General features: G+C 39.1%; 1 non-coding gene across 1 annotated transcript; it reads right to left on the bottom strand.

The window, feature by feature from the left end:
- Window positions 1-1177: 1177 nt before the first annotated feature.
- On the bottom strand, window positions 1178-1249 carry TRNAA-UGC (transfer RNA alanine (anticodon UGC)). Its single transcript has one exon. It is a non-coding gene; the product is annotated as a tRNA-Ala (tRNA).
- Between the last annotated feature and the right edge of the window lie 11688 nt (window positions 1250-12937).

Raw genomic sequence — 12937 nt, 5'->3', positions numbered from 1 at the left:
TGTGGAGACAGGACCTGCGGCCAGCGGGGAACAAGGAGAGGGAAGTATTTGATTATTATTTTTTTTCTGTATGGAGCATTACATGGGGCCATACTGTATGGAGCATTATATGGGGCCATACTATATTGAGCATTATATGGGGCCATACTGTATGGAGCATTATATGGGGCCCATACTATATTGAGCATTATATGGGGCCATACTGTATGGAGCATTATATGGGGCCCATACTGTATGGAGCAATACATTGGATACGGAAAGTATTCAGACCCCTTTAAATGTTTCACTCTTTGTTTCATTGCAGCCATTTGGTAAACTCTAAAAAGTTCATTTTTTCCTCATTAAAGTACACTCTGCACCCCATCTTGACTGAAAAAAAACTGAAATGTAGAAATTTTTGCAAAATTATTAAAAAAGAAAAACTGAAATATCACATAACGCTATGCATATTTTATCAAACCCCTCCATGGAGCTGTAGCACTAAAGCACTAGGATAGCAGGTCGCAACTATGCAGTGTGTGGTCCTTAAATGAAGGTAAAATCATAATAGAAATATGGTATCACTTTTGGGATTCTGGGATCAACGAGCGATGAGTTATCCCAGAAGTTTTTAATAAAATGTGCAGGCTAGAGCCCAGTCCCTGTGACGTCATCCCAGGGGGGTCTCTCCCTTCAGCATAAAATAGTTGGCTGGGGGGTATAGATACTATAAGCAATGGGTCATATTCGATAACGTTCAAATCAAATCCACCTATATTGAATCGTCTCAGCGATCTTATAGTAAGTCTCTTCTTTAATCCTTATTATTTGGTGTAACTATTAATGTATTGAATTGTCTCCTTTTGTAAACATTTTTGTATAGTTTTCCTAAACACTGCCTCCCATTTGGATTAAATATAAAGTCTAATCGTTCTGTTTCTTTTGTCCTGTAATCGTTCGCTTCCCAGAAGCCATACACTACCAGAATGCAGGCGTTTGGCCAGGCAAGGCCTTGTACTATATTTCAAACTCAGCCGGTGGTGGCAGCGAGTAATATTAATAATTGGGCTATTGTGAAGGTGGCAGTGACTGTACAGAGGGCATTAACATATATTCCATATGTTGGAATCCCTGATGAAATCCTGACACAGTCACAGCATGGTGAGATATAGAGTGATCTCTGTGGAATACATGACAATGGAGATGCCGGGGATTAAACCCACGGCCTCATACATGCAAAGCATGCGCTCTACCACTGAGCTACATCCCCTGCATGTGTGTTATGCTCATATGCAAAACCCTAAGGGTATGTTCACACTTATTTGAAAGCAGAAATTTCTGCAGCATTTCCACATCTCTTGGCAGGAAAAACGCAGCGGCAAAAACGTGCTTTTTTTCCTGCATTTTTCTAGCGTTTTTAGACAGCAATAAATGACATGGAGATAGATAATGGAGATAGATTGAGTAGATAGATAGACAGATATATTGACCAACAGACGTACAGAGAGACATTTAGACATAGGAACAGACATATAGACAAATAATTGCACAACCACCCAACATATAATAACTTTGCACCCTGTGGAGCTTATCAGGCAGCTTTTAATGATTAAATAAAAAAACAAACAAAAAAAAATGACGTGGTGTATCCCCCCATGTAACCAGCAAAGTTAATTAAAGCAGACAACTGAGAGCTGATATTATCAGGCTGGGAAGGTCCCTGGTGATTGTGCATAAACATACCAGCCCGCAGCACAGCCCTCCATGTGCTCGCCGAGGTAGTCTGACTGCCATTAGGTACCGAGATGAGATCCTCAGACCTCTTGTGAGACCATATGCTGGTGAGGTTGGCCCTGGGTTCCTCCTAATGCAGGACAATGCCAGACCTCATGTGGCTGGAGTGTGTCAGCAGTTCCTGCAAGATGAAGGCATTGAAGCTATGGACTGGCCGCCCGTTCCCCAGACCTGAATCCGATTGAGCACATCTGGGACATCATGTCTCGCTCCATCCACCAACGTCACGTTGCACCACAGACTGTCCAGGAGTTGGCGGATGCTTTAGTCCAGGTCTGGGAGGAGATCCCACAGGAGACCATCCGCAACCTCATCAGGAGCATGCCCAGGCGTTGTAGGGAGGTCATACAGGCACATGGAGGCCACACACAATACTCAGCCTCATCAGGAGCATGCCCAGGCGTTGTAGGGAGGTCATACAGGCACGTGGAGGCCACACACAATACTCAGCCTCATCAGGAGCATGCCCAGGCGTTGTAGGGAGGTCATACAGGCACATGGAGGCCACACACAATACTCAGCCTCATCAGGAGCATGCCCAGGCGTTGTAGGGAGGTCATACAGGCACGTGGAGGCCACACACAATACTCAGCCTCATCAGGAGCATGCCCAGGCGTTGTAGGGAGGTCATACAGGCACGTGGAGGTCACACACAATACTCAGCCTCATTTTGACTTGTTTTAAGGACATTACATCAGAGTTGGATCAGCCTGTAGTGTGTTATTCCACTTTAATTTTGGGGGTGACTCCAAATCCAGGCCTCCATTGGTTAATAAATGTGATTTCAATTGATGATTTTTGTGTGATTTTGTTGTCAGCACATTCAACTTTGTACAGAACAAAGTATTCAATGAGAAGATTTCATTCATTCAGATCTAGGATGTGTTATTTGAGTGCTCCCTTTATTATTTTGAGCAGTGTAAATACAGTTATATAAAAAGTTTGGGCACCCCTATTAATCTTAAGCTTAATGTTTTTTAAAAATTGGTGTTTTTGCAACAGCTATTTCATTTTGATATATGTAATAACTGTTGGACACAGTAATGTTTCTGCCTTGAAATGAGGTTTATTGTACTAACAGAAAATGTGCAATCTGCATTCAAACAAACTTTGACAGGTGCATAAGTATGGGCACCTCACCAGAAAAGTGACATTAATATTTAGTAGATCCTCCTTTTGCAAAAATAACAGCCTCTAGTCGCTTCCTGTAGCTTTTAATGAGTTCCTGGATCCTGGATGAAGGTATTTTTGACCATTCCTCTTTACGAAACAATTCCAGTTCAGTTAAGTTTGATGGTCGCTGAGCATGGACAGCCCTCTTCAAATGATCCCACAGATGTTCAATGATATTCAGGTCTGGGGACTGGGATGGCCATTCCAGAACATTGTAATTGTTCCTCTGCATGAATGCCTGAGTAGATTTGGAGCGGTGTTTTGGATCATTGTCTTGCTGAAAGATCCATCCCCTGCGTAACTTCAACTTTATCACTGATTCTTGAACATTATTGTCAAGAATCTGCTGATACTGAGTGGAATCCATGCGTCCCTCAACTTTAACAAGATTCCTGGCGCCGGCATTGGCCACACAGCCCCAAAGCATGATGGAACCTCCACCAAATTTTACTGTGGGTAGCAAGTGTTTTTCTCGGAATGCTGTGTTTTTTTGCCGCCATGCATAATGCCTTTTTGTATGACCAAACAACTCAATCTTGGTTTCATCAGTCCACAGGACCTTCTTCCAAAAAAAAAATTGGCTTCTCCAATTGTGCTTTTGCATACCTCAGCCGACTCTGTTTGTGGCGTGCTTGCAGAAACGGCTTCTTTCGCATCACTCTCCCATACAGCTTCTCCTTGTGCAAAGTGCGTTGCATAGTTGACCGATGCACAGTGACACCATCTGCAGCAAGTTGATGCTGCAGCTCTCTGGAGGTGGTCTGAGGATTGTCCTTGACTGATCTCACCATTCTTCTTCTCTGCCTTTCTGATGTTTTTCTTGGCCTGCCACTTCTGGCCTTAACAATAACTGTCCCTGTGTTGTTCCATTTCCTTACTATGTTCCTCACAGTGGAAACTGACAGGTTAAATCTCTGAGACAGCTTTTTGTATCCTTCCCCTGAACAACTATGTTGAATAATCTTTGTTTTCAGATCATTTGACAGTTGTTTTGAGGAGCCCATGATGCCACTCTTCAGAGGAGATTCAAACAGGAGAACAACTTGTAAGTGGCCACTTTAAGTAGCTTTTCTCATGATTGCATACATCTGGCTATGAAGTTCAAAGCTCAATTAGGTTACAAAACCAAAAAAAGTGTTTTAGTACGTCAGTAAAAAGTAGGTAGGAGTATTTAAAACAAGAAAATGATAAGGGTGCCCATACTTATGCACCTGTCAAATTTTGTTTGAATGCAGATTGCACATTTTCTGTTAGTACAATAAACCTCATTTCAAGGCAGAAACATTACTGTGTCCAACAGTTATTACATATATCAAACTGAAATAGCTGTTGCAAAAACACCAATTTTTATAAAACATTAAGCTTAAGATTAATAGGGGTGCCCAAACTTTTTCATATAACTGTATAAGATGGATAGGTATACACACACAGAATATCAATGACATTTACATAATGGATGGTCGTGTGATGCAAAGAATAAAGAGAGAAACAATATAAAGACAAAAGAAAGTAAGTGGGATGTGTGCAAACAATGCTCCAGAGTGTAACAGTATACAGTATGGGGGTCTGACAGTATATGGAGGTCTGACAAAGGGAGAACTAAGTGCAAAATCAAATAACAAAGTTCCTGGAATATAATTGGAGAGATTTTACTAATTTATCACAAGACATGGATGCATGCGCTCTACCACTGAGATACATCCCTTGGATGGAGACTGATAGGAGGTCACATAAGTGATGGACGATCCATGACGCCGGCGCTGCGGTTATATTTCTCCTTATTCTCATGTGACCATTCTGATACATTTCTTCTCCCTCCTTGTATTTGCTCCTCTGTTTTTGGAACTCCCATAACAATAAATAAGAAAGCCGACACGTGCGCCACCGGCTCCCACCCACTCACTATGTGCATTATCTCTGTACTGTGACCTCACTATGTGCATTATCTATGTACTGTGACCTCACTATGTGCATTATCTATGTACTGTGACCTCACTATGTGCATTATCTATGTACTGTGACCTCACTATGTGCATTATCTCTGTACTGTGACCTCACTATGTGCATTATCTCTGTACTGTGACCTCACTATGTGCATTATTTATGTACTGTGACCTCACTATGTGCATTATTTATGTACTGTGACCTCACTATGTGCATTATCTCTGTACTGTGACCTCACTATGTGCATTATCTCTGTACTGTGACCTCACTATGTGCATTATCTCTGTACTGTGACCTCACTATGTGCATTATTTATGTACTGTGACTTCACTATGTGCATTATCTCTGTACTGTGACCTCACTATCTGCATTATCTATGTACTGTGAACTCACTATGTGCATTATCTCTGTACTGTGACCTCACTATGTGCATTATCTATGTACTGTGAACTCACTATGTGTATTATCTCTGTACTGTGACATCACTATGTGTATTATCTCTGTACTGTGACCTCACTATGTGCATTATCTATGTACTGTGACCTCACTATCTGCATTATTTAGGTACTGTGACCTCACTATGTGCATTATCTCTGTACTGTGACCTCACTATGTACATTATCTATGTACTGTGACATCACTATGTGCATTATTTATGTACTGTGACCTCACTATGTGCATTATCTCTGTACTGTGACCACACTATGTGCATTATCTATGTACTGTGAACTCACTATGTGTATTATCTCTGTACTGTGACATCACTATGTGTATTATCTCTGTACTGTGACCTCACTATGTGCATTATCTATGTACTGTGACCTCACTATCTGCATTATTTAGGTACTGTGACCTCACTATGTGCATTATCTCTGTACTGTGACCTCACTATGTACATTATCTATGTACTGTGACATCACTATGTGCATTATCTATGTACTGTGACCTCACTATGTGTATTATCTCTCTACTGTGACCTCACTATGTGCATTATTTAGGTACTGTGACCTCACTATGTGCATTATCTCTGTACTGTGACCTCACTATGTACATTATCTATGTACTGTGACATCACTATGTGCATTATCTATGTACTGTGACCTCACTATGTGCATTATCTCTCTACTGTGACCTCACTATGTGCATTATCTATGTACTGTGACATCACTATGTGCATTATCTCTCTACTGTGACCTCACTATGTGTATTATCTCTGTAATGTGACATCACTATGTGGATTATCTCTGTACTGTGACATCACTATGTGCATTATCCCTGTACTGTGACCTCACTATGTGCATTATCTATGTACTGTGACATCACTATGTGCATTATTTCTGTACTGTGACCACACTATGTGCATTATCTATGTACTGTGACCTCACTATGTGTATTATCTATCTACTGTGACATCACTATGTGCATTATCTATGTACTCTGACCACACAATGTGCATTATCTATGTACTGTGACCTCACTATGTGCATTATCTCTGTACTGTGACCACACAATGTGCATTATCTATGTACTGTGACCTCAGTATGTGCATTATCTCTGTACTGTGACTTCACTATGTGCATTATCTATGTACTGTGACATCACTATGTGCATTATCTCTGTACTGTGACATCACTGTGTTTATTATCTCTCTACTGTGACCTCACTATGTGCATTATCTCTGTAATGGGACATCACTGTGTTTATTAACTCTCTACTGTGATCTCACTATGTGCATTATCTATGTACTGTGACCTCACTAAGTGCATTATCTCTGTACTCTGACCTCACTATTTGCATTATCTCTATACTGTGACATCACTATGTGTATTATCTCTGTAATGTGACATCACTGTGTTTATTATCTCTCTACTGTGACCTCACTATGTGCATTATCTCTGTACTGTGACCTCACTATGTGCATTATCTATGTACTGTGACATCACTATGTGCATTATCTCTGTACTGTGACCACACTGTGCATTATCAATGTACTGTGACCTCACTATGTGCATTATCTATGTACTGTGACATCACTATGTGCATTATCTATGTACTGTGACATCACTATGTGTATTATCTCTGTAATGTGACATCACTGTGTTTATTATCTCTCTACTGTGACCTCACTATGTGCATTATCTCTGTACTGTGACTTCACTATGTGCATTTTCTATGTAGTGTGACCTCACTATGTGCATAATCTATGTACTGTGACCTCACTATGTGCATTATCTCGGTGCTGTGACACCACTATGTGTATTATCTCTGTAATATGACATCACTGTGTTTATTATCCCTGTACTGTGACATCACTATGTGTATTATCTCTGTACTGTGAAATCACTATGTGTATTATCCCTGTACTGTGACCTCACTATTTGCATTATCTCTATACTGTGACATCACTATGTGTATTATCTCTGTAATGTGACATCACTGTGTTTATTATCTCTGTACTGTGACATCACTGTGCTTATTATCTCTACTGTGACATCAATATGTGTATTATCTCTGTAATGTGACTTCACTGTGTTTATTTTCTCTCAACTGTGACCTCACTATGTGCATTATCTATGTACTGTGACCTCACTATGTGCATTATCTATGTACTGTGACCTCACTATGTGTATTATCTCTGTAACGTAACATAACTATATTTATTATCTCTGTAATGCGACATCACTATGTGCATTATCTCTGTACTTTGACATCACTATGTGCATTATCTATGTACTGTGACATCACTATGTGCATTATCTATGTACTGTGACATCACTATGTGCATTATCTATGTACTGTGACATCACTATGTGTATTATCTCTGTAATGTGACATCACTGTGTTTATTATTTCTCTACTGTGACCTCACTATGTGCATTATCTATGTACTGTGACATCACTATGTGCATTATCTATGTACTGTGACCTCACTATGTGCATTATCTATGTATTGTGACCTCACTATGTGCATTATCTCTGTACTGTGACCTCACTATGTGCATTATCTATGTACTGTGACATCAATATGTGCATTATCTCTGTACTGTGACCTCACTATGTGCATTATCTATGTACTGTGACCTCACTATGTGTATTATCTCTGTACTGTGACCTCACTATGTGCATTATCTCTGTACTCTGACCTCACTATGTGCATTATCTATGTACTGTGACCTCACTATGTGTATTATCTCTGTAATGTGACATCACTGTGTTTATTATCTCTGTACTGTGACCTCACTATGTGGATTATCTCTGTAATGTGACACCACTGTATTTATTATCTCTCTACTGTGACCTCACTGTGTGCATTATCTATGTACTGTGACCTTACTATGTGCATTATCTATGTACTGTGACATCACTATGTGCATTATCTCTGTACTGTGACCACACTATGTGCATTATCTATGTACTGTGACCTCACTATGTATATTATCTATGTAATGTGACATCACTATGTGCATTATCTATGTACTGTGACATCATTATTCGCATTATCTCTGTACTGTGACCACACTATGTGCATTATCTATGTACTGTGACCTCACTATGTCCATTATCTTTGTACTGTTACCTCACTATGTGCATTATCTATATACTCTGACCTCACTATGTGCATTATCTATGTACTGTGACCTCACTATGTGTATTATCTCTGTAATGTGACATCACTGTGTTTATTATCTCTGTACTGTGACCTCACTATGTGGATTATCTCTGTAATGTGACACCACTGTATTTATTATCTCTCTACTGTGACCTCACTGTGTGCATTATCTATGTACTGTGACCTTACTATGTGCATTATCTATGTACTGTGACATCACTATGTGCATTATCTCTGTACTGTGACCACACTATGTGCATTATCTATGTACTGTGACCTCACTATGTATATTATCTATGTAATGTGACATCACTATGTGCATTATCTATGTACTGTGACATCATTATTCGCATTATCTCTGTACTGTGACAACACTATGTGCATTATCTATGTACTGTGACCTCACTATGTCCATTGTCTTTGTACTGTTACCTCACTATGTGCATTATCTATATACTGTGACATCACTATGTGCATTATCTCTGTACTGTGACATCACTATGTGCATTATCTCTGTACTGTGACATCACTGTGTTTATTATCTCTCTACTGTGACCTCACTATGTGCATTATCTCTGTACTGTGACCTCACTATGTGCATTATCTATGTACTGTGACCTCACTATGTTTATTATCTCTGTAATGTGACATCACTGTGCTTATTATCTCTGTACTGTGACCTCACTATGTAGATTATCTCTGTAATGTGACATCACTGTGTTTATTATCTCTCTACTGTGACCTCACTATGTGAATTATCTCTGTACTGTGACCTCACTATGTGCATTATCTATGTACTGTGACATCACTGTTTGCATTATCTCTGTACTGCGATTTCACTATGTGCATTATCTATGTACTGTGACCTCACTATGTGCATTATCTATGTACTGTGACCTCACTATGTGCATTATCCCTGTGCTGTGACATCACTATGTGTATTATCTCTGTAATATGACATCACTGTGTTTATTATCCCTGTACTGTGACATCACTATGTGTATTATCTCTGTAATGTGACATCACTGTGTTTATTATCCCTGTACTGTGACATCACTATGTGTATTATCTCTGTAATGTGACATTACTGTGCTTATTATCTCTACTGTAACATCAATATGTGTATTATCTCTGTAATGTGACTTCACTGTGTTTATTTTCTCACTACTATGACCTCACTATGTGCATTATCTCTGTACTGTGACCTCACTATGTGCATTATCTCTATACTCTGACCTCACTATGTGCATTATCTCTATACTCTGACCTCACTATGTGCATTATCTATGTACTGTGACCTCACTATGTGTATGATCTCTGTAATGTGACATCACTGTGTTTATTATCTCTGTACTGTGACCTCACTATGTGCATTATCTCTGTAATGGAACATCACTGTGTTTATTATCTCTCTACTGTGATCTCACTATGTGCATTATCTATGTACTGTGACCTCACTATGTGCATTATCTCTGTACTCTGACCTCACTATGTGCATTATCTATGTACTGTGACATCACTATGTGCATTATCTATGTACTGTGACATCACTATATGTATTATCTCTGTAATGTGACATCACTATGTTTATTATCTCTGTACTGTGACATCACTATGTCTTTTATCTCTGTAATGTGACACCACTGTGTTTATTATTTCTCTACTGTGACCTCACTATGTGCATTATCTATGTAATGTGACCTCACTATGTGTATTATCTCTGTACTGTGACATCACTATGTGCATTATCCCTGTACTGTGACCTCACTATGTGCATTATCTATGTACTGTGACATCACTATGTGCATTATTTCTGTACTGTGACCACACTATGTGCATTATCTATGTACTGTGACCTCACTATGTGTATTATCTATCTACCATGACATCACTATGTGCATTATCTATGTACTCTGACATGACTATGTGCATTATCTATGTACTGTGACCTCACTATGTGCATTATCTCTGTACTGTGACTTCACTATGTGCATTATCTATGTACTGTGACATCACTATGTGCATTATCTCTGTAGTGTGACATCACTGTGTTTATTATGTCTCTACTGTGACCTCACTATGTGCATTATCTCTGTAATGGGACATCACTGTGTTTATTAACTCTCTACTGTGATCTCACTATGTGCATTATCTATGTACTGTGACCTCACTATGTGCATTATCTCTGTAATGTGACATCACTGTGTTTATTATCTCTGTACTGTGACCTCACTATGTGTATTATCTCTGTAATGTGACATCACTGTGCTTATTATCTCTGTACTGTGACCTCACTATGTGGATTATCTCTGTAATGTGACATCACTCTGTTTATTATCTCTCTACTGTGACCTCACTATGTGCATTATCTCTGTACTGTGACCTCACTATGTGCATTATCTATGTACTGTGACATCACTATGTGCATTATCTCTGTACTGTGACCACACTGTGCATTATCAATGTACTGTGACCTCACTATGTGCATTATCTATGTACTGTGACATCACTATGTGTATTATCTATGTACTGTGACATCACTATGTGTATTATCTCTGTAATGTGACATCACTGTGTTTATTATCTCTCTACTGTGACCTCACTATGTGTATTATCTCTTTACTGTGACTTCACTATGTGCATAATCTATGTACTGTGACCTCACTATGTGCATTATCTCTGTGCTGTGACCCCACTATGTGTATTATCTCTGTAATATGACATCACTGTGTTTATTATCCCTGTACTGTGACATCACTATGTGTATTATCTCTGTACTGTGACATCACTATGTGTATTATCCCTGTACTGTGACCTCACTATTTGCATTATCTCTATACTGTGACATCACTATGTGTATTATCTCTGTAATGTGACATCACTGTGTTTATTATCTCTGTACTGTGACATCGCTGTGCTTATTATCTCTGTAATGTGACTTCACTGTGTTTATTTTCTCTCAACTGTGACCTCACTATGTGCATTATCTCTGCACTGTGACCTCACTATGTGCATTATCTCTGTACTGTGACCTCACTATGTGCATTATCTCTGCACTGTGACCTCACTATGTGCATTATCTATGTACTGTGACCTCACTATGTGCATTATCTATGTCCTGTGACCTCACTATGTGCATTATCTCTGTACTGTGACATCACTATATGTATTATCTCTGTACTGTGACATCACTGTATTTATTATCTCTGTAATGTGACATCACTATGTGCATTATCTCTGTACTGTGACATCACTATGTGCATTATCTCTGTACTGTGACATCACTATGTGCATTATCTATGTACTGTGACATCACTATGTGCATTATCTATGTACTGTGACATCACTATGTGCATTATCTATGCACTGTGACATCACTATGTGTATTATCTATGCACTGTGACATCACTATGTGTATTATCTCTGTAATGTGACATCACTGTGTTTATTATTTCTCTACTGTGACCTCACTATGTGCATTATCTCTGTACTGTGACATCACTATGTGCATTATCTATGTACTGTGACCTCACTATGTGCATTATCTATGTATTGTGACCTCACTATGTGCATTATCTCTGTACTGTGCCTCACTATGTGCATTATCTCTGTACTGTGACATCACTATGTGCATTATCTATGTACTGAGACATCAATATGTGCATTATCTCTGTACTGTGACCTCACTATGTGCATTATCTATGTACTGTGACCTCACTATGTGTATTATCTCTGTACTGTGACCTCACTATGTGCATTATCTCTGTACTCTGACCTCACTATGTGCATTATCTCTGTACTGTGACCTCACTATGTGTATTATCTCTGTAATGTGACAACACTGTGTTTATTATCTCTGTACTGTGACCTCACTATGTGCATTATCTATGTACTGTGACCTTACTATGTGCATTATCTCTGTACTGTGACCTCACTATGTGCATTATCTATGTACTGTGACATCACTATGTGCATTATCTCTGTACTGTGACCACACTATGTGCATTATCTATGTACTGTGACCTCACTATGTGTATTATCTATGTAATGTGACATCACTATGTGCATTATCTATGTACTGTGACATCATTATTCGCATTATCTCTGTACTGTGACCACACTATGTGCATTATCTATGTACTGTGACCTCACTATGTCCATTATCTCTGTACTGTTACCTCACTATGTGCATTATCTATATACTGTGACATCACTATGTGCATTATCTCTGTACTGTGACATCACTATGTGCATTATCTCTGTACTGTGACATCACTGTGTTTATTATCTCTCTACTGTGACCTCACTATGTGCATTATCTCTGTAATGGGACATCACTGTGTTTATTATCTCTCTACTGTGTCCTCACTATGTACATTATCCATATACTGTGACCTCACTATGTGCATTATCTCTGTACTGTGACCTCACTATGTG

Source organism: Phyllobates terribilis, unplaced genomic scaffold, assembly GCF_046119375.1.
Source record: "Phyllobates terribilis strain yellow unplaced genomic scaffold, ASM4611937v1 Scaffold_3__8_contigs__length_932513732, whole genome shotgun sequence".
Taxonomy (NCBI): Eukaryota; Metazoa; Chordata; class Amphibia; order Anura; family Dendrobatidae; genus Phyllobates; species Phyllobates terribilis.
This window is presented reverse-complemented; position numbering and strand designations above follow the sequence as displayed.